This window comes from Candoia aspera, chromosome 1, assembly GCF_035149785.1.
Source record: "Candoia aspera isolate rCanAsp1 chromosome 1, rCanAsp1.hap2, whole genome shotgun sequence".
Lineage (NCBI taxonomy): Eukaryota > Metazoa > Chordata > Lepidosauria > Squamata > Boidae > Candoia > Candoia aspera.
Window position 1 is genome coordinate 300,414,659 of NC_086153.1, and position 22,508 is coordinate 300,437,166.

Here is a 22,508-nt window from a genome sequence, read left to right on the forward strand (position 1 = left end):
CTGCAGTCTTCTCCCAAGTCTAGCTGAGAGTTGAATTAAGTATTAAAAGTCTGGAGATCTGTGATTTACCACCAAGCCTGATGTGAACTCTGAGAATTAGGGAAGGTGAAGGTATTAGAGAGTACCCATGAGCTAAACAGTGATCCTGATGAGCACAGCCATCCACCCGGCACAAAGAATGAAAGCAGAGTCCTGCCATCACAATGCAAACTTTGCCCCTTTTGTTTGTATGAAAGGGTTGGAGTTTGCATCACAATGACACAACTTCAATATTACCATTTTGATGAAAGCATCAGATTCTGTGGATGCCAGTTTTGTCTGCTTCAAATAAATAATGTGTTTCTGCTTAAGGGATCAACCTTGCTAATTAATGTAGCTGATCTCTGCAATATAAACAAGTAAACTGCTTCACTAAATGATACCCATGATTTTGCTACTTTGACATATGTACCCTATGGTTTGTAATGGCCCTCTCAGATGACAGCAAAGCATTAGGGTTTCCCAGAACTCTTCTCCTGCCAGCCTGGATTACCAGTGTGAGGAAGGCTGAGTGCATCCACAGGAAACACAATCAGTCCAGTGCAGTGTTTCTCAACCTTGGCAACTTTAAGATGTGTGGACTTCAACTCCCAGAATTCCCCAGCCAGCCAGGCAGGATGGAGAATTCTGGAAGTTGAAGTCCACACATTTTAAAGTTGCCAAGGTTGAGAAACACTGGTCTAGTGCTCTTTCAGTATTTATTTTTTTAAAGAAAAAAGGCTCAGAGGAATATTTTTCTTGATGTCACTAATATTTCTGAGAGATAAAGCAAAAGTGAGCGCTCTACAGCAGATGTCAAACCATTGGACAAGAAAAGCAAACATCTCTGCATGAATAGGTGTTTAATAAACACAAGTCCACCTGTCTAGACACAGTGGGTCCAATTAGACACTTAAGTCCCTCACAATCCAATGGTTAGTGTTACCAATTAACAAGCCTTTTAGCACCCTCCATTTACTTCATAGCTTTGAAATGTGGTTCCAGCTCTTTTGTTTTCTTTCTCTCTGTCCTCTCTTTGAGGAAATATATCTTTAGATAGGGTAAAAAGTTAATGCTCAGTCTAATTTATCAGCTTAAATGTGCCCAGACCATTGGTTACACCCATTATCTACTGCAATTTCCCCATTCATTTGTAAGAATTGGTAACACTGCTGGGCTGGCTCTCTGCCTTTGGCAAATATTTTTAGTAGTAATTTTGAGCATTAAGTCTACTTATTTTTTTCCACTTAAAAGTGCAGTAATAAGTAGAAATGTGATTGTGGTAATGGCACATTTGTGCTCATCTGAACTGTTCTCCCTCCCTCCCTCCTTCCCGCCATCCATTTAGGGCATAACTACAGATTAAAAACAAGATTTTACTTCTTGTTGCCCTGTGGAGCCAGTGCAAGTAGGAAATCCAGCAGTCTTATCACTTATTACTTACTTTAGGTAGATTGTTAAGGATTTGTCAATAGCATTCAATTTGATGTCATTGGTTATCACTACTGTATGTAATGTTTGAATATAGGCTCTAAGCCACTTTTTACTTAATAACAGCAATTTCACTCAGTAATGCAGAAAGACTAGATTTATCTGGAGCTTATAATCATTTTATGCACAGCTAGAAAATGGGGTGGGGGTGGGTAGAACAGCCCACTGCTTACATAGACAGTGATGGTGGTAAAAAAAAAAACATTTTTTCTTAAAATACAGTACATAGTTTCAGCATTTACTGTTGTGGCTCTCCTTTCATAGGGGAATTCATTGATGATAAAGCACATTTCTGGAAATACATAAATTTGCCATTCTACTTAAAGACTCAAAAGGTAGAAAAACAGTAACTAATTACTGCTAACATAATCTAGTCATCTGTCAAGATCACATGGAATATTATCTGAACATTAAATAGATAGAGAGGTTCTTATTTAAAAAATCTGATAGGAGAGTACTTGTGGAATGCATCTGCAAGTGTTATCTAAAATAGTCTTGGTCCTGAAAGTGTGCCTTCTCTGTCATGGCATCTGCCTTATGGAACAGCATCCCTCCAGAGATAGCCCCAACCCTGTTGGCCTTCAGGAAAGTGATGAGGACCTGTCTTTCCTCCCAGACACTGGGGTCAGGATGTTGATTTTGGGATGGATGTGAGTTTTTACCGGGGCCTCAATGAAATTATTGTTTTACTGTAAATGGTTGTTTTATTGTATTGTGTTTTTATTTTGTTCACTCCTTTTGGTAGGTGGGTGGGTATATACAGTATATTAAATAAGTAAGTAAATAAAGCCACTTGTATTTTTAAAGATGTCTTAGGACATCCACTGTAGGCGGGGAAATGAAAACAATTATTGGTTTAGCCTGATATCCTTACTCTTTAATACAGTAGTAGTTTACTTCACTTATACAAAATTATAACTTAAAGAACAGATGATGATAATATTGCTATCTTCTCCTTTCTTGAAGGAATTGTTTCATTTGACTTTATAACTACCTGGGAGAATATATTTAGGATTAGGTAACATGGTTAGTCACTTGTTCCCTAGGATGGAGCCTACATTATAATTCTTCTAGAGTATAACCTTCTAATCATGGGCCTGGCTGGGAATAATGGGAGAGATCATTGAAGAAGATGGCATTGGCCCAAGATAATCCACTGAGATGGTATTTAGACTCAATTCACTCCAGTACAAGGCCAACATACTATTTAGTATAGATATTGGGACAGAAATACTTTTTGTTGCTGTTTATTCTACATTGACTTTATAAATGCTCACACAAGAGATTACTGGCAATAACACTAATCATATTACATTATTTGTCATTTTATCAAACAATAACTATATTGCAAATATGGAAACTTTGCAGATTGGCTTTCCAATATAACAGTGGTTATAAAACTACAATATACAATATTTCTCCTGATTGGGAAAAATGAATGTTAAAAGGAAGATTGTGAAAGCAATACCAGTACACTCCTAAGAAGCAACTTGTTATGAGAAACAATAGTTTCCTACATAGAAATATCACATTTTTCCACAACACTTAAACACTGATATGAAGGAAGGCAGCAGATCAATCTGATTGGAGCAGAACTTTAAGATTATTGTGCTGTCATCTAATCCCCAATAAAGTTTCATGGGAGCCTCATGTGGTGCAGAGTGGTATGCAGCAGTATTGTAACTGAAACTCTCCCCACGACCTGGGTTCAATCCCAGCAGAAGCTGGATTCTTGGGTAGCCGGCTCAGGTCAACTCAGCCTTCTATCCTTCCGAGGTCAGTAAAATGAGCACCCAGCTTGCTGGGAAGGTGACGATTGGGGAAGGCAATGGCAAATCACCCTGCTATTGTTTGCCAAGAAAACGTCACAAAAGTGGTGTCCCCCCAAAGGGTCAGACATGACTTGGTGCTTGCACAGGGGACCTTTCACCTTTCACCTTTTTTTCAAAGTTTCATGGACTTAATAACCTTAATAATCAGTCGACCACAGCTATCTCTAGATAGTCATAAGATTGTTTGCCTCTGTATAGGACAGATAACGATTTACTAGGGATACTGCTTGATGGCCCTTAAGTAGAGTATAGTTTTAAAGGGGAAGAACCTTTTTGTATGACTTGCTAAGAATTTCACTTTCCATTTCTTTTATCCACTATTCATCTATCATTTCCTCTTTGTGTGTGTTTGGTGAGGGGAGTATACAGATCAGCAGATGCTGATGTGGTTCACAAAATGTGCAAAATCATAGTTGTCTTAAAACATAATTTACTTAATAAACCACAATTGCTTGGACACCGACATCAGGTTAAGCAAAACATCCTGTGGTTTATAAATCACACTGCCAGGCTGCAAATAACCCATTAGGTCAAAACCAAGGAAACCGCATTATAACATGGTGTGATATCTGAACCAAGTCACCTTGTAGAGAACAAGCATATGCAAACTGCTGAAAACATATCTGATTTCTGAATTTGAACTGTGTGGAAAATTGTCTGCTTAGGGGAAGTACGGGTGAAATCTAGGTGAACATTTGATCTTACTTCTTTTGGCATTAAATAAAAGCCGTGCAAATGTTTTTACATATTTCCAGTGATCAAATTAAGCTAATACTACATTATGGATTTCTACAGTTTTAAAACTGTACAAGTAAATTTTCCTGGTTTTGCATGCACACAGTCTTCATTAATATATACTAAGTGGTTTGGTCTTCAGCAAAGGATCGTTACCTTGTCGTGGTGCTGGAGCTTGAGAACCTCAGTGATGCCATGAGCTAAACCGTGAAGGGCCACCCAAGAGGGGAAGGTCATGACAGAGAGGTCAGACTAAATGCGATCCCTGGGGAAGGTAATGGCAACCCACCCCAGTATTCTTGCCATGAAAACTAAATGGATCAGTACAACCAGAGATACGTTGGTATACCATCGGAAGATGAGACTCCCAGGTCGGAAGATGGTCAACGGACTCGTCCCTGGGGGAGCTGGGGGTGTTGATGACCAACAGGAAGCTCTGGCGTGGGCTGGTCCATGAAGTCATGAAGAGTTGGAAGTGACTGAATGAATAAACAACACAAGTGGTTTGGTGCAAAAATGTTAAAACTAGTCGGCAATGGTTTCTAAAGTACCATGTTAGTCTGTTGCAGGAAAAAACAAATAGACTTGAAGCACTTTAATGACTAAATTTATTTTTGCATAAGAACTCATGAGCACAATCTACTTCTTCAACTACTATATGTATCTAATAAAGTGAGCAATGTTCTATGAAAGGTAATACAGTAATAAATTAGTATTATTTACAATGTTTAATGAGGAATACAGCAAGATCCACAGGGGAAGCATGATTGAAGCTCTACCCCTTTGTACAGGTATGCAACATTGATATGCATATAAAAAAGGTGGGGTTTCAGTCACACTTCTGTTGCTGCCAGCTTGACCTTTTTGATCTCTGTAGATGCTGCTAGGAGAATGGCTATTCTTGTAGTTTAACTAAGTTGCACGTTCTCACTAAGGATCAGCAAAACACTAAAACTGAAAAAAACCCCAAAACAAACAAAACCCCTATGAGTAGTTACTGATAAAGAAGGAGAAGATTAACATATTGTTTGATTACTTAAATTGCAATTGACACCTGGAGAAACAGGAACCTTGATTTGAAGGTAATGTTTTGCTCATTTTATTACTATCAAAAGACCCCATCAATGAAATGTCCCTTCTACCAGATTATTAGAAACCATCTGTCTAAATAAATACCCCACATCAGAAGGAAAAGTAGGAAATGAAGAAAGCTGCCTCAGACTATTGATCCATCAATTTCAGGGTAATTTCCACTGACTAGAATCTTTCACATCCCTGGGGAAAGGTAGAGATGAAATGTAAAATCTTCAGATGGTTGTGTATGCAAAGAATGAGCCACACTGCATCCTTTGCTTCAAGATTTGGTATGAAAACTGTAGAAAGTAACATTGAAAGAAGTACATATCTGCAATCATTGGAATACACACTCAGGTACACACACACACACACACAAACAGGAAATCAATGTGGCTTACTACCTGTAATTGAGAATAAAAAGGATAGCAGAGATAAAGTTTTGGCTCTACTGTTGCAGCTGATATCTAGTCAAGGCAACCCATGTAAAAAAGTGGTGGGGCTTCAAACACAGAGTCACACCCACCATTTTGACTTTTTTCACCCCTCTCCCCCAGATACCTTTAGCTACACTCTGACACATTCCCCAAAGAATATGGCACTTAACAGAAAAAGGTTCCACATTTCTGACCTGAAGGGTTTAAATTAGTGAAATCCAATTTTACAAATTACTTTAAATATTTGTACAGATTTGTTTGCCATAAGCAGGAACTGAGGAGCCTTATGATGAAGGTGAAAGAAGAAAGTGCAAAAGCTGGCTTGCAGCTAAACCTCAAAAAAACAAGATTATGGCAACCAGGTTGACTGATAACTGGCAAATAGAGGGAGAAAATGTAGAAGCAGAGAAAGACTTTGTATTTCTAGGTGCGAAGATTACTGCAGATGCTGACTGCAGTCAGGGAATCAGAAGACGTTTAATCCTTGGGAGAATAGCAATGACAAATCTCGATAAAATAGTTAAGAGACATCACACTGACAACAAAGGTCCGCATAGTTAAAGCAATGGTGTTTCCCATAGTAACATATGGCTGCGAGAGCTGGACCATAAGGAAGGCTGAGCGAAGGAAGATCGATGCTTTTGAACTGTGGTGTTGGAGGAAAATTCTGAGAGTGCCTTGGACTGCAAGAAGATCAAACCAGTCCATCCTCCAAGAAATAAAGCCAGACTGCTCACTTGTGGGAATGATATTAAAGGCAAAACTGAAGTACTTTGGCCACATAATGAGAAGACAGGACAGCCTGGAGAAGACGCTGATGCTAGGGAGACTGGAAGGCAAAAGGAAGAGGGGCTGACCAAGGGCAAGGTGGATGGATGATATTCTAGAGGTGACAGACTCGTCCCTGGGGGAGCTGGGGTTGTTGACGATCGACAGGAAGCTCTGGCGTGGGCTGGTCCATGAAGTCACGAAAAGTCGGAAGCAACTGAATGAATAAACAACAAAAGCAGGAGAAATGAGAGAATGGGTAAGAGCAGGGTTTGGGGTGGGTGGAGAAGAGAGATTATGAAGAAGGTTGCAAATGGTAGTTTGGAGTATACTATAGATGGTTGCGGGGGAGCAGGGGAGGTTGTCAAGGACTTTTGCAACTGTAATTATCCAGGTTGACAATTGGAGTGTGGTGGAAAGTTGTGAGGTAGATGGCTGGATTAGATTTCCTCAAGGATGGTGATGGGTGAGGGAGTCTCAGAAGTGGGAGGGGAACTGAAGAAGGAATAAAGATGGTGTAGTGATGAACAAAGAAAGTTATGGCAAGATGCAGGGCCACTCTCAGGGAAGGAGGACTCGTAATATGGGACCAATTCCTGCTTCATCCTGGGAGTTAGGTTACCAGGTTCTTGGAGACCCTTTATTCTGGCTGCTGCTACCTAATGCCAGGTCTGCCTGTAATAAATCTCTCTTCTTGCACATTCTCTGTAATAAATTCTCTCTTCATTGCAGGTCTAGCTGAGTGAAGTGGGTGGTGGTATTCCCCTCTCTGAAATGTGCCATCCTGAGTTTTGGGAGTGGCAGCAGCTGCAAACTCAAACCTGGGGAGATGTGTGGTTATTATCATCTGCAAAGCTCTACAGGCAACCAGAGAGACTGTTTTGGAGATAATTGCCTGAGAGACCTGAACTGGGTGCCAGGGACAAGTCAGAACTGATGCAGCTGTACCATCTCCCCTACTGCATAGCAGCATTCCTCCCCTGACTGCTTGACCTCGTTGCTGGAGCGATGGTGAAGTTCCACTGGCTTATGGTGCTGGGGGACTTTAATCTGCCTTCTCTGAGGGTGTGCTCTGAGGCAGCCAGAGAGTTCATGGCCACTGTGGCATCATGAGCTTGTAATACATCATCATGGCCTCAAGTCATGTAGGAGGTCACACACTAGATCTGATGATGCATAGTTCATTCTCACAACCATGAGCATATATCCCAGTAAGCTGTGATATTTCTTGTTGATATATTCTGGAATTATACCTAGTAAAAATATGATTTCATTTCAAGTATTATTTCCAAAATTCTCTGAAATTTGGAAATAATATTGTCTATGTCTATCTTTCCAATACTTTTGAGATTTTTTACACGTCTACCACATGTGCTAAAATGCTCCTCCTGTTTCATGGTATTTCCATCATTTGTTACTGTATGATTTGTCTATTTTGGAAATTATTGACAGGATTATGTATCATCTGTAAAACATTTTATACCAGTTTTCTTTTAGATTATAACTTGGAGTAAATTTTATGAATTTGGTCCATAATTCTTTCCATTGTTGTGATTTGACTGTTTCTTTAAAAATTTCCCGCCATTTTATCATGCTATTTGTTTTATTTGTTCTGTCTCTGTGTCATATCTGAGTAGGAGTTCATATAAGCACCCTAAGAGATGGTATTGGTTTTATATGAGCATTCAAATTCTGTAATCGTTCTTAGTGTCCCTCCCTCATTCTTAAGATCGGATTTTATTCTTCCAGCAATTTGTAAGTACATCAACCATGATACATTCTGGCCTTCACTGAGTAATTCTTGCTGTGTCTTTAATCTGCTCATGGAATCTAAATGTACCATATCTGAATATGTAATTACATTTTTCTTACTATAATTGTCTCCAACATGGAAAGCATTTGAAGAAGAGGCTAATGGTGAAGATTGCTAGTGATTTGACTGGTATTGCCAACCTCCATAGGGAGGATGGCCTTATTTGGTCAGGATTCCCCAGAGTCCTTCCTTGTGGGGGGAGATGGGCGGTGATAAAAATTTGATAAATAAATAAATATTTAATGGATCCAGGATTGGGGCAATGCAATTCTCCTGGTCCTGCTGGATCCTTGAGCTGGATCCCTCACCTTTTGATACTATTGACCTTGGTATCCTCCTGGACTCCTCTGAGGGTTGGAAGTGGGACATACTGTTTTACAGAAGTTCTACTTCCTGAGGTTCCAATCAGTAATAAAGGGTGTGGGGGCACAGATCATACCTTAGGGTCGTACATTGTTAGCTCCCACAGGGCTTGACATTCTCATCCCTCCAACCTGATGTCTCTATGAAGTTGCTGTGGGAGGTTATCCATTGACATGAAGTTAGGTATCATTAGTATGCAGAAGAAATCCAGCTGTACCTCTTGATCCCAGGCCAAACAGAAGATGTGCTGACGCCTGGAGGCTGGTGGAGTCTGGACCAGGGAGAACAGCCTCAGATTTAACCTCAGCAAGATGGAGTGGCTGTAGGTATCAAACCAGGATTACTTCATTTTTGGTTTTTGGTGGAGTCCTCATGCAGAACTAGTTCATAATCTGGGAGTACTCCTGGAAATACTGCTCCTACTTGAAGAAAGGTGACAGATGTGGCTAAGAAGGCTTTTGCACAGTTACATCTGGTGCACCAGTTATGATCATGCTTCATCCGGGAGGCACTCTTTACAGCCACTTAGTCACCTCTTGTTTGGATTACTGCAACCGACTGTAAATAGGGCTGCCCCTGAAGATCACTTGTAAGCTTCAACTGGTCCAGAATGCAGCTTCTTGAGTAGTGATAGAAGTATCAAAATTATTTCATATAACATTCCTACTTGGAGAGCTGTACTTGTTACCAGTTTGCTTCCAGTAATTCAAGGTTTTGTTTTTCACTTTTAAAAGCTCTACAGGGTTCTTCTGAAATTTGCCTCCTGAGTTCAGACCAGTTCACACCTTGATGAGCCTCCCCTTTATGAGTTGTGTTTTGATGTTTGACTGTTCCTTGGATGCTAAAACTTTTGGTAGTTTTAACTGTAATTGGAAATAGTTATCCTGTTTTTGTTTTTGTTTTTTTACCTTTCTTAGAACATAAAGAAGGAGGAAGGAAAATGTAGGCCAACCTCTTTTTGGCCAGGAGCAGTATATGAGACCTAGTTAGTTAGTTAGTTGGTTAGTAAGTAAGTAAGTAAGTTAGTTAGTTAATTAATTTAAAAGACAGAGATAGGTAATATATATTTTGATATTTGAATTTGTTTCATATGTATTTCTGAACAAAACTATAAATAAAGAAATTTTATATTTATATTCCATTCCACATATATTCATATTCCAGAATGTTAAGCAGAGGCATCCAATTCCCATTTTTCTGCCTAGATTCCCAAAAGATGTTATGCTGGGAAAGGAAATACAGCATCATCTATCATCATTTGCTCAGGAAAGTACCGAAAATTATATTTGCTGTTTTGCTAGCTTGTCCACCAGCCCTATTCTGCACTCAGCTATCTTACAGATGTCCTTGGAGATTTTACACTTTTTCAATTGCAGAACCCTGATTAAATAAAATGAACAATATTTTAAAATGCTATGCCTGATAATGCTATCCTGGAAAGTCATGCTTCATGTTTTATGGTTGCCATCCAGACAGAGGTAAAGAAAGATCACAGCAACTGAGGAAAGAACCTCAAAATTACAGATATGAAACTAACTGAAAGAGAACAGAACCATGATCTGCAATCTTTTTGACAAATTCAGTTTTGTACTAGGGCAGCTGAAATAAAGCTGTCATTTCCATTTTCTGTTAAGTGGGCAAATAATTAAATAAAATGACAATCAGTGAACTAAAACTACCTTTATCCTACATTATTAGCATTGTTTGGTCACATTACATGTGACTGCATATCTTACGTTCACATGCATAGGTCTTATATCCTGCAGTCAACAACATACACAGATGGCTGTCACAAGAATGACTGTTAACAGTCTGGAAGTCAAAACTAGGAAGGACAACAGGTGATTCCACAGGGCAAGACAGAAGTATAATCCTCAAAGACAGGATGGGAAAGTTCCTGTGTGTGTTGGCACAGAGAACAGAAGGGGCTTAAAATAAACATTGTCTCTTGCAAAATGGCTCAGCTTCAGTTGCTGCTTTTTCAAGACCCCTTCCTGGCCTAGCTTAAGAAGAAAGCAGCTATCACTCTCAAAGTATTTGCTCCCTTAACCTTCAGCTGTGCCACTGCTCCAGCTTTTGATGGTGATGTTGGTGCTGCTTAGGGCTTATAGGCTTTGGTTCAGGATTGGCGGTCTGAGCTGCCAGGCTTGTGGTGGTACAGCACTCTGGGCAGTGACATCCTCCACTACCTGTAGCTGACAGTCAACAGACTCTTAAAGAAGTGAATCCCAAACTCTGAATTTTGTATCTTAAGAAGTCTGCTTCATACATCATCCCTTAGTAACATTACCCATTCATAACATTCTGAAAGAAAATTTATTGGTGGGGATAGAAGCCAACATTACTGCAGAAATATATAAACTGTGAATTTTATATCTTAAGAAGCCTGCCTCACCTTCAAGTAAATTCTGAATGATTACTTATAATTATCTGGGGAAACACTGGAGAAAAGGACTCTATTTATTTTCAAATTATTTCATCAATCTTTCACTATCTTTTCCATGGGGGGAGGTGATCACTGTTTTTCCTCAGACCTAACATTAACTTTACATGAATTTAAATTTATTTCACTTAAAAAATTAAAACTTACTTTTAAATGTAAATTACATTTAAATTTACTTACTCTGGTATTACTATTTCATCTTCCCTTTTTACTATCCTGAGTTATTGCAATTGCTCTGAGTTTTCCTGTGACAATATTCTGATCGTTGATCAGATAAGTCTCTCTTTGTCTAAAGTGGTAATAACATCTCTGCTGGCTATTAGTTATTTATCCCAGAATAAAAGAAAGGTAAACCAAATGCTTCTACTCTTGCTGGTATCTGTTATCTTTCTTCAGATTCATTTCAATCTTCAGTTTGTTCATTTGTTCATTCATTCATTCATTCATTCATTCATTCATTCATTCATTCATTCATTCTATGTATCTGTAAGAAAATGAGAAGCTGAATCCCATTCAAATGTTAGAGTTTAGAGCACAAATCAAGGATTAAAGTATTTAAAGGATATTTCCCTACCTGATATTGATTAAATAATTTTGCCCTAAAGCCATCATAAGATACCAGGATAATATTTGTAATTATGTAACCTCATTAGCATTTCTAGTAATTCCACAGTCTTATGAGGATTTTATTTCACCAGTCTTGGTTGGAGCTGAACAAACCTGGAAGGGATCAAAATACCAGGCATAGTAAGTTTCCAATCCTGCCACACAAGTTACCATGACCCTGAGAGGGTTTCCACCTTTCCATTGCATTTTATGTAAGTTCCCAGAAAAAGGAGTACAAAAACCAAACCAAAACAAAAAATAATGCACTGCAGGAGATACAGTGAAATGGACAGCAGTTTTGAATTCTGAAGTCCACTAGTCTTCTCACTAATGTTTAATAAAAGCTCCATCTCCCCACCTGAACCTGTCAGACTAAGAGTCATCAAGTTCTAGGGATTGTCTAGTTTCATACTGGCAGAAACACCTGCACAGAAACCTTCAATGTGATTATTTGATCCAAAAGTATCACAATAATCCAGCCTTTTTCTATCTATTGCCCTCACCAATATTATATTGTCATTCTCATCAATAGCTGGCAGCCAGCATGGCCAGGGGACATGCTGTCTGGACTTGTAATCTTACCTCTTTGAGGGCCTGTAGATTGAGAAATTTTGCCATAGGCATTTATCCTTTAAACCACATACAATTCACAGTTGCAACCTAAAATATATCAGTGTCATATTATCTTTTATCAATATCCTGATGTAGGCTTTCACAGCCAGTACCTGTTGGGCAGCACTGAGCTTCAGGGTTTAGTGACTGTGGTCTAGACAACAGTTTTCCTGATGTTTCACTGGCATCTTCAGAGACAAAGTGTTCTGCTGAGCTGTCCACAGGCAACTGAGCAGGGACTAACTGGGCTCCTGTCTTTATAGCCAGGTGACATGACTTCTGATTGGTCTTTAGCAGAGCTGCTTTCTGATTGGTGCAGATTGTTCTTTGTGCCCGATCCTGATTGGTCATGTTGGTGGTATTGGTTCCTGACTGGTCCTTTGTTCATGCCGTCACTTTTGGAGTGCTGATTTCTGATTGGTTCTTTCTTTGTGTTGGGTTCTGGTTGGTTAGTCTGAGCAGCTGAGTCCTGATTGAGTCCTTGTCCAGGCAATAATTTGCCCATTTTGGGGGGCTGATTCCTGTTGGTCCTGCTTTTGGGCAGGATCTTGGTGTGGCACAGGACAGGTAACCAGGCTATCTGTTATTAATTAAATTTTCAGAAATGGAAAAGAGAAATCCATTAATTGTTTTTAACATTCAGGCAAGCTGCTCAATGCAGCATCACTCCTCCATCTGCAACGAAGTGTGTGTTTCAGGGTCAAGATGAATTTCTTAAGTACAGGCAAGGATGCAGTAACAATGTCATGCAAGTGCCATTTTCTGGTATGTAACTTTTTTCATGAGAAACTTGTAGGCAAAATTACTGTGAGATGGAAAAGAATTCAGTCAAGGATATCTGCTGATTTAGCAAGGACAAAGTATGTTGTTTTTACCATGCATTTTCCCATGGACCTTCCCCCCAAAACAGAACTAGTGTCACATCTATACCAAGTTATCATTCTTTTTTGCACAATTTAGGTACATAAGGCTTCATAGCCAAGTGGGGAGACCACCAAGGCCCTGATTGGCTCTTTATCAAGAGACTTTTCTTTTTAATGGTTTCAAATTGGCAAGAATCCCTTCTCTAACTGCTCTTTACAGCACAAGATAGATACAAAATAGCTTTTTCATTGCAGAGACTCATAAATTTATTTAGCTTTGCCTGCAATCTAACACTCAGATTTCTAGTACAATCCAAGCAAAGTAACAATAAGCCAAGTTTTCACTCACATAACTTTCCTATACTCATGTGGTTAATAGAGAAGGATTTGATTTAAATCTATATATAAATCAGTGCCTATACTATAATATGTCTTATATTTTTGCTATGAAGTTTACACTAGAGATAGTTTGCCATAAAGTACTTATTTGAACATTTAAATCAGACACATTTGAATAAATTGTTTCAGTTTTAAAGCAGCTGCTCAGATTTGATTTGCTGGGAAAATCTGCCATGGCTTCCTGAGACCCTTACTGTATGTATGTCAGGATGTGCTATAAGTTAATGACATGTCTTAAAACATGCTGTAGGGAATTTTTTACTTCTACGGTAATGGAAATTACTGATGAGATGCTTTAAAAAAAATATAACAAGGTTCAAAATACCAGGCTGAAATAGTGTATATTCTTCATACTGTCAAAAGTGAAAATACACTACATTTATAGAATTACTTGAGCTCAAGCCTTGGCTCCATTTCTCCCATTAAAAATGATACAGTATAACTAAACTTTAGAAATAATTCCACTGCTATTTAGAATACTTTCAAGTGAACACTCATAAAAAATATCTCCAAAGCAAACTTGGTTCCTTTCATTCCTAGCCATTCACTGGCAGTGGGCCTGATGCAGTGCCAGAGTCGTCCTGGTTTTGAACCGAGGGAAGATATGGTGTCGTGATGAACATGCTAGACAAGGAGCAGGAGACCCAGGTTGTAGTCCACCCTCCACCATGGAAGCTCACAAGCTCACAAGATGACTTTGGGCTAGTCATTATCTCTCAGCCCAATCTACCTCACAGGGTTGTTAATGTAGGAAAAATTCTTGTATACAAATTGTGAGATAGTAATCTGGCAAATTAAAAAAAAGTTGGATGCCATGCTGCTCAGGATTACACAGTGGTTAAAGCTATGATCTTACATACCGATCCTTTGTAATGTGCTGTCTGGAAGTTCTGAGACTGAATATCTGTAGAGTGCCAGTTTAGGGAAGCTGAATTACATGTTACTGAACTGTGCAAGATTTCTGAGCAGACTGTAGCTGATCGTGTTATTAATCATTATCTTTTCTGCATTCACGGCTTTGCTGCTTCTTTATATCAGCAAAGCTTGACTGATAGATGTACTCTGATGGCCTACAGCTTTGCCCCAAAATTTCCTTAAACCCTTTTCTCCTCTCCAGAAGGCACATTTATTTTTTGTCCTTCAAATAAATTCCAGTAGATGGCACAAGTGCTGTATTTTTCAGAGAAACTGGTAGACATGATCTGAAATGATCTGGGCATTTTTGCTTTTGTTTTCTTCTCTCTTATGTTCTCTAACCCCTCTCCCAATATTATTTTGTTTTTTTGTTCTGGACGTCCTCTATACCCAACACCTTCAGTTTGCCATTTTCCTTGCTTTCTCTTTCACTTAAGAATACACCCTTGCATTACTGTTTTTTTTCTAAATGAGGCAGTAGATTAAAAAAAGAAAAGAACAAAAAACAGCAAGGGATACAAAGAAACTCCAGAAACTCCAATTTATTATAGAAACATAATGCTTCCAAAATGTCATCCATTAAGGTTGTCATGCATATATTGTTCACTGAGAAGATAGGTTTATAAAACTTATCAGGGGCTATTCATCCTTGTGACAACCAAGGCAGTTTTATTAGGAAACCTGAAAGGTAGGGATAACTGAAATTTATCAGACCTGGCTACTTCAAAAATCTCAGCTGAGAATAAGAGGACTCCCTTTAGCTTTATTTCATGGTCAGGCCATTGCCACTTTAAGAAAAAAACACATTTTCACAAATTGGGATTTCTAGCAGTGTCAGTCCAGGAGAAGTTCAATTTTCCAACCCTGCAAAGCAGGGTAGACTGCTAAACCTTTTCTGAAGTAGATATACTGCCCCCAGTCATGGATTTACAGCTATTAACCCTCAGCCTGAACATATTAGAATCCGGATCCAAAAAGGCCCTTTTCCAGAGCTTTCTTATCCTCTGGTTAAGAACCAGGAAAGCATGTACATCCTGCACTCATATAATATGGGTAGGATCATAGGCTGTGGAATAGGGCTAAATTAGCTCCATTACCCAGTTCAGTACATTTATTAAGGAATCTAGTAAATAAATGTTCACTTGAAGTTTTATATAAAGAAGGCATAGATTTTGCTGGCTGAAACAGATTAGACTTCACTGCTGAATTTTGTCAGCAACTAGGGATGTGCGAAATTCACAAATTCAGGACGGGAATGTTCCAGAGCACTCTGTAACATTTTCTCCTTTTCTAGGCTACATCAAATCTTCTCTGGACCATGCTGTTCCTGGGGACAGTTTGGCTTCTTCCAGAAGTAAATCCTCTGAACTGAAAGTGGTCCTTGTCATAATGTTCTTGACAGAAAAGACTTGTTTCAGGGTCAGACCACCTTAAACCATTTCTGAATTGGAGACTTTTAGAAACTGCAACTAGTTTTGCAATAGATCTCCTTGCCCCGGTTTGGTAGGATAGCATGATAATAATGAAGACTGTAGTTGACAAATGAATGGGTGGTGACAAGAATACTTCCGTTCAAAGATTTATTTATTTATTTATCAAATTTATCACCGCCCATCTCCCAAAAGGGACTCTGGGTGGTTTACAATAAAAGATAGATAAAAATATAAAATCATAAAACCCTATAATACAGATACAATAAATATAATAAAAACCTTGATGGTTAAAAGTTCTTTATGATTTGCAGGCAGAACTGGGTCCTTCTAAGGAACTAACCACCCCCAGAAATGGCTTCTCTCCCTCCCGCCCCAGGCATAATTACAAAACCAGGTCTTTAGCTGTTTCCTAAAGTCCAGGACGGAGGGAGCTAATCTCACTTCCAGGGGAAGGATATTCCAAAGGGCGAGTGCTATTGCAGAGAAGGCCTGCCTCCTGGACCCCACCAGATGGAATTCTCTTGCAGACGGGGTCCGTAGCATGCCCTCTCTGCATGACTGGGTGGGACGGGCTGATGTGATGGGGAGGAGACGGTCCCTTAGGTAGCTTGGACCCGTGCCATGCAGGGCTTTAAAGGTGATAACCAACACCTTGAATTGGACCCGGAAGCATACTGGCAACTAATGCAGCTCGCGGACCAAAGGAGTGACATGTGTTGATCTTGGGAGACCCAAGATCGCCCGTGCAGCTGCGTTTTGCACCAGCTGTAGCTTCTGGATACTCTTCAGGGGTAGCCCCATGTAGAGCGCATTGCAGTAGTCTATATGGGAGATAACCAGGGCATGAGTGACCTTTCGAAGGGACTCTCGCTCCAGGAAGGGGCATAACTGGCTCACAACACAAAGTTGCACAAAGGCCCTCCTAGCCACGGCTGCCACCTGCTCTTTGAGCAGGAGCTGTGAGTCCAGGAGGACCCCCAAGTTACGCACCAGGTCTGTCTGGGGCAGTGCAACCCCATCCAGAACTAAAGATGACAATTTCCCAGAAATTGAGGAGCCATTAATCCACAGCCACTCCGTCTTCCCCGGGTTCAGCCGCAATCTGTTGACCCCATCCAGGCCCCCACAGCCCCCAGGCACTCGGAAAGGGTGGCCACAGCATCACTTACTTCACCTGGGATGGAGATGTATAATTGGGTATCATCTGCATATTGATGATACCTCACCCTGTAGTGACGGATGATCTCACCCAGTGGTTTCATGTAGATGTTAAAAAGGAGTGGAGAGAGTACTGAACCCTGTGGCACCACACAAAGGAGGGACTGTGGGCTGGATCTCTCGCTCCCTATCAACACCGACTGGGACCGACCCTGGAGGAAGGAGGTGAACCAGCGCAGAACTATGCCACCCACCCCCAACTCCCTAAGTCGGTCCAGAAGGATACCATTGTCGATGGTATCGAAAGCCACTGAGAGGTCAAGAAGAGCAAGGATGGATGCACTGCCTCCATCTTGCTCCCGCCAGAGGTCATCCATAAGTGCAACCAATGCCGTTTCCATCCCATAACCGGGCCTGAAACCTGACTGAAAGGGGTCTAGATAATCTGTTTCATCTAGAATCTTCTGGAGCTGCAAAGCCACCACTTTCTCAACCACCTTCCCCAAAAAGGGGAGGTGGGAGACTGGGAGAAAATTGTCCAGTATAGTAGGGTCCAGCGATGGTTTCTTGAGGAGGGGGTGCACCAGCTCTTCCTTAAAGGCTGCTGGGAACACCCCCTCTCTCAAGGATGTGTTTACCATTGCCTGGACCCAGCCACATGTCACCTCCTGTGCTGCTTTCACCAGCCAGGAGGGGCATGGATCTAATTGGCACGTGGTAGCATTTATAGTCCGAAGGATCCTGTCCACTTCCTCAGATTCAACAGGATCGAACTGATCCCAGATAACCTGGTAAGTACGTTCCCTGGGTATCTCCTCAGACTCTGTCTCACACTTGGATTCTAACTCGGTCCGGATCAGAGTGATTTTATCCTGCAGGTGCCACGAAAATTCCTCCACATGGCCCTGTAGATGGAAGTCTGACTCCCCTTTCCCTAAAAGGGATCAGGTAATCTTGAACAGGGCCGCCGGGCGGCAATCTGCGGATGCAATAAGAGCGGAGAAGTACTGGCTCTTCGCCGCTCTTACCGCCACAAGGTAGGCCTTAATCGCAGCTCTAGCTCGTGTTCGGTCGGGTTCAGCTTTTGTCTTCCTCCAGCGGCACTCTAGGCATCTCTTAACCCTCTTCAAAACCCTAAGCTCCTCCGTAAACCACGGGGAGTGCCGGGTTTGAGTGGGCAAGAGAGGCCGACTCAAAGGTGCTGTGTTTCTGGTTACCACCCATGCCTTCAGGCCTGGAAATGAGGAGATAGTATGTGTGTGTCTGTCCGTCCATCCATCCATCCTACCTGACTTATATATATTGGAAGAACAGTACTGGTTAGTTTTGGCACATTTGGCCACAAGTGTATCCAAAGCCCATTTTTGACCCAAGCATGCTCATGCTATTCTATGCAAGCTAGGATGTCTAATCTAGAGGCTATACTGCAAACCAACAGACTGTTGCCCATATCTCACCAGTTAAGAGATACAAACACTCAGGATGCTGATAACAATATAAACATGGTATATAAACATGGTGGAAGGATAGTTCCTTGCAAGCCAACCAACATGGATGGTTTGCAAGGATAAAAAGAACTTTAGTGAATAGATTCAGCTCCATTTTCTTTTCTTACCTAACATTTTAAATTTATTTGGCTTATTATTTCTTATTCCTTTTTTGGACCATGCATTATGTTGCTTATCTTGAAAGGGAATAGTGTGATGTGTATGTATGCATGTATGTATGTATGTATGTGACTCGCTATCCCATTCCTAATCACAAGCTTTCTTTGTAAAATGACTATGAGAACAATGTATAGGAGAGTGACTACTTTATAGTGTCTGGATATTGTAGGTCAACAGACTAGCAATAGATTCTAGCAGTGTGAGCTTTGTTAATATATGGAAGGTGATGCTCACCAATAACCTATCACTGAAATGAAACCTGACACTCTCGCAAGCCTGTTAGTTGTGAGGAACAGAAAAAGACATACCAGTTCAAGGAAGTCTCCAGCTTGGAAACAATCGTGAGAAGGAGAGAAAATTATTTTTCAATAATAAATAACCTAACAAGGACATTATTTCTGTTGCAAACCATGACAGTTTCTTGGCCATAATAAACTTTAACATCAACTGCTCATCCTATCTGTCCTTATTCTTTGGATTTCAAAGAATTAATTAATGCCTGATTTCAACAGAGAACATATGAAAGAAAAAGGTAACACCTGCTGATTCTTTGTTCACCATCTTGAACCAAAAGAATTGGCCCCATATGGAATGGATACTTCCATCCAAAGCATAATTCCTAGATAAATTGTTCTGAGCTATTCTACTAATACCTCTACAGCAGTGCACTGTCCTCCTTTTACCTGCTAATCCATGTGATTCTGTGTCTTTTCAGGAATCAAATACAGCACAAGGATGACTCAGGGTTATAAAATATGAGTTCTTTACCTTTCTTGGAAAGAACTTTTGAAAATTCCTTACCTACCCATCGATTGATTGATTGATTGGTTGTCGCTACTCTGCCTTTTCTGCTAAAATGAGCAGGGCGAGGCAAGGCAAGGCTCTTCAATGCAATAATATCATGAAGCTATGAAAACACTATAATATTAAAATACAAGAGTAATTTGTATTTTGATGATCCTTTTAAAAACCAAAATGGAGTTACATGCTGGAAAGGTTGAGAGTTTTGTTTCTACCTGGCAATCTCTTTTAGATTATTTGCTTGTGTCTGAAACAAATGAAGCTTTGATTTTGGTTTTGGATGATTAAATGGTTTGATTTTATAGAAATAATGTTACTAAGGTTTAGCTAATGGTAGGAGATTATATCTGTATAAAATGCATTTCTATCTGTATTGGAGAAGGTCAGAAGTCACTTTCTTTTTCTGCTTTCTATCTAGTTCTGCACTTTTATAGGTTGTCTTTTTTCTTTAGTTCTGTACTCTGTCTTACCTATACTCTATATTTTGTATTTTAGCTATACTTTGAAAATTAATGAAGTTCTTTTAAAAAAAAGAAAGTTTGAGAGTGACATAGGAGGACAAATACATTCCACAAGTCTAATATCTGCAAAAGGCCCTTTTCTTCAGCTTTTAATAGCTAGGCAGTTTCATAGGATAAAGCTACCTAGGGCTTTAAAATGTGCAGCCAACACCATGAACTGAAGGTGAAAAACAGCTGTCAACAAGTAGAGTATGGGAATCAAGTTTTCAATATTGGTGTAATGTGAACTTTGGCACTTGCATCTTTGAGCTGCTACACTTTGCATCAATGGAAGCTTCCTCTTATTTTTTGATAGAATAAGAATAATGAAACCATACCATAAGCAACTGTTGCCAACTCACAATACAACAGTATAACTTACTGGAAAGGTTGCAGTTGATGCACTCCATATAAAGCAAAGTTATCCTTTGTGAACTGAGAAATGGCCCAAGGGCAGAAATTGTGTTGGGCATGGGTTGGGAAGTACATGTTGAAATATTCTGATCAGGACTTCCTCTGAGTTTTTAAAAAATCTGTCTAAAGGAGCATGGAACAGGAAAGGGGTTTCATGTTGATTTTTTTTATTTCTGCTCTAAAATAGCAAGGGCATTACCATGTGAGTAATCAAGAAGACATTTCTTGAGCAGCTAGTTCAGTCCTTTGTGCTCTTTGGGAAATACTACGGGAGAAAATGGATTATAATTTTAGATGTTCCTTTGGGCCATGTATTTTAGTACCAGCACATCATAATCCCACATTCTGCCTAGCATCCTTCTTTCAAAGAGAGGGAATAATTTGTAACAATCTGTACTGTATGCATTTTAATGAGGCACTAGCCCAATAAATATTGCTCTCTCTAAAATGACCTGAGGGCTTTGCTTTCTGCATCTATGCTTGTCCAAGGCAAAATATTACTATGATGATTTATGATGATACTTCTAACTCTCTCTGCTTTGGTGTTGTTTTTTTCAGCCTCTTACCATTCAAGCTGTTAAGTATAGTATTTAGATTTTTGGAGTCATTATTTACATTTCTTCTAATACAGATATATGGAAACACTGAATGATATACTTTAGAAAGAAAATCACCAGCCTGGGAAGAAAATAATAGATCATTTCAAAATCATATACTGGCTAAGATGAGTTCAGCCCACAAGTTCTACCTCTAAGCCAGAACAGATTGCTACATTTAATTTAGTGAAGGAACAAACATTTATAAGCAAAAAGGCAATACAATTTAAAAGCAAGCATATATAAACATGCATATATTAGAGACGATATATTTAGAAATGCATTTTTAAGAGACAGTTCTTTAAAAATATCACTTAATGCTTTTATGTATTGTATATGAATGTTTATGACTATTTTTAAAATAAAAGTCAATATTTTTTAAAATAAAGGTCATTATGGAAATGAAGAATCCTGAGTGAGTGTCAGCACAGCATCTACCTCCTAGTTGAGGGATATAGATAAATAATATGTTGACTTGCAAAGTATTTTCTAGATGTCAGATCCTAGCTTGCATAGAACAGCATGAGCATGCTTGAGATAAAACTGGGCTTGGTTTGTGCTTGTGATATACCGCCCCAAATACGCCAAAACTAACTGACCTTACAGTCAGTAATACAGTTACGTATCTGATGATTGTGGTATGAGTAAAGCTGGTAATCTAGCGTATTCCGTCTGTCCCTTACTAAAAAGTATTATTTGTAAGTCTCTTTTGAACAAAGACATGATGGGTGGTAGAGGTCAATATCTATGGGCCCATCTGGAGATGACCAAGGTATATGGAAGATTGTGACTTGAAAGGTATAGAGCATGAATTAATAAATAAAGTGAAAGAAAGAATAATAGATACACTCTGTGTCTCTAAAAACTAGGAGAAAAGAAAAGAATGTAAAAATTCTGGATGAAGGTATACTGATCTTGTATAGTGGAGTTGCTGAATACATGCAAGGAAGTGAATGAAACAAAGTTATGGGCTCACACATGCAGAAGTGACATGGATTGGAAATAAAGTGACTACCCCTAGATGGAACTCAGAAAAAGTATTTATTACTTGTATAAACTGGTCTTGAACTAAGTCAGTAAACATGCATGAAGTAATATCCTAGGTAGCTGACACTTTGTTAGCAGAATTCAGTTTCTGGAAATCTGCTCAATCCTGAGGATTTTTCAGAACTTGACTTTTTAACTAGACTGTTTTTATCTGAAGCAGGCTAATATCAGGGAAAAAAAACAAAGCTAGGGTACATGTAATATAAGAATATAGAATATTTATAACTAGATGTCACCTAAACAAGAAATGTTGGTGGGACAGTGGCAGAGAAACAGCTGTCCCAGATGTACTCCAACTGAAGTGCTCATTAGCTGCTATTTTAGGAATGTCTTGACACTTGAACAAGAAGTTCTGATAGCTGGATTTGTTGACCTCAGTGTGACTTCAGTGGCACTGATTTTCCAGCACCTCACAGACTGCTGACAAGGGATAGTGGGACATAGAGAATTGGGGATTTACTCTGTATTTTTCACTTTATCTGTTCTTTGTTTATGAGATTGTCAATTTCAGAGTCTTATGCAT